This window comes from Micropterus dolomieu, linkage group LG18, assembly GCF_021292245.1.
Source record: "Micropterus dolomieu isolate WLL.071019.BEF.003 ecotype Adirondacks linkage group LG18, ASM2129224v1, whole genome shotgun sequence".
NCBI lineage: Eukaryota > Metazoa > Chordata > Actinopteri > Centrarchiformes > Centrarchidae > Micropterus > Micropterus dolomieu.
Window position 1 is genome coordinate 23,763,432 of NC_060167.1, and position 1,748 is coordinate 23,765,179.

The window sequence follows — 1,748 nt, forward strand, 5'->3', positions numbered from 1 at the left end:
CTCCAGTTCTAGCAATGTAGTATTTTTCATCCTCAGTATGTCTGATTAGCAAGCCAGCAATTGATGCAGAAATATGCAATCTGATAACATATGTTTGATATATTGCTGTAGTGCCACTCAATACTCTGATCCTGCGAGAGCAAATATAACAATATTAAGAATTCCCATTAGCCCAGTTAACAAAAACATCAAATGCGTTTTGTTTTTTTAAATACAAATATTTTATAATTTATTTGACACACCAATACCAATGCTGCTTTCGCAAGTCAAATGATTATGGGCATGATGAAATTCCTTCAGCAGCACTCTCTATAGTGCTTAATGGGACTTTTGATTAGTTTACAAGCACGTGATATGGGCAGAGTTTATTGTTGTGATAAATATATTTAGTCTTTAAGACTTAGTTACAAGTTTATAATTATTTAAATCTAAGTAAATTTAATGCAGTCTAATTCAACATTTCTGCAATAAATCCTCCCTTCATAACAACAATAACTGTTCAGTTTTTGTTTCAACTGTATGATCATTTTGGATCACATGGGCCAGTGTTTCTGATATACTGTCTATCCCATTTATATCAGTGAGGACATCCTAAATAAAATAGATTCAGCTGCCATAAAGCTACTGAACTCTGAGATTGCCTCAGCAAGATAACCTCTCTGGCATGCAACAGTAATTAGGGTAAATAACTTAATTTGGCAGTGTTGGGCAGTAGCGTTGCTACAAGTAGCGCCGTTACTAGTTTAACTACATTTCTCAGTAGCTTGGTGCTGTTATCTGAATCAAATCAAAGTGCTTTTATTGACCGAGTAGCGTCCACACATGCTACATTTTTCCAAAGCATTTCTGAAGGATCAGTAAGTGACCCACCGCAACACACGGACCTGTATGCGCAGCTGGCGGAAGCGCTTCCGTGTGACAGTGACATCACGTACCGATCCTTGGGCTGATGTCTGCGACTTTGCTGCAGTGGAATAAAGACACGCGCAATTGAGTTAACTTTCTACTGTGATAGCTGTTGCCTGGACACCTCTTCCTCTAGTGAGGAGGAAACTTTGATATGTAGTGGCATAAACTTGTTCCCATGAGATGAAAGATTTCTCTCTCTCAGGCCTATTGCCATGAATGTTTAGGTTGCAATGTTGCCAGAGCACAAATACACATATAAACAATAAAAAATATATAATTAATAAACAATGAAATTACATTCTAAAAACTAAAGAAAGAGGAATAAAAAAAACACACAGTATATAGATCAACAAATGTGCAAAACCATAGATAAAGTCATATAGATGCTAAGATTTTGTATGGAAAAATCGCAATCATTATCTGAAAAAGTCTGTTTTAATGAATGAGCACAGTAAAGGAGGCCTTAGTTTTCTCAACTTTACAACTTTAAATTTAACTTTTAAGATTAATTGGATTAAGTGGTACTTAAATTGCCCAACCAGTCTGTGGAATTTTATTCCCCATTATGTCTTTTCTTCAGTTGGTGGTCTCCTGTTCTTGTTGGTATGCACTTATAATATTGAAAAATTCCTCTTAAACTTTATTCGTTTCAAAAACAAATGCTACTGGCTTGGTCCCTAATTTACAAGCACAACTTCACTCCTCATAGGTTTTATATTTGGAACAACAGATATATTTTGTATAAAAACAAATCCATTTTCTTTCAACAGTGGTATGACAATGACATTTTGCTTGCAGTTATTTAACTATAGTGGTCAACTTTATAACAACATTGAATT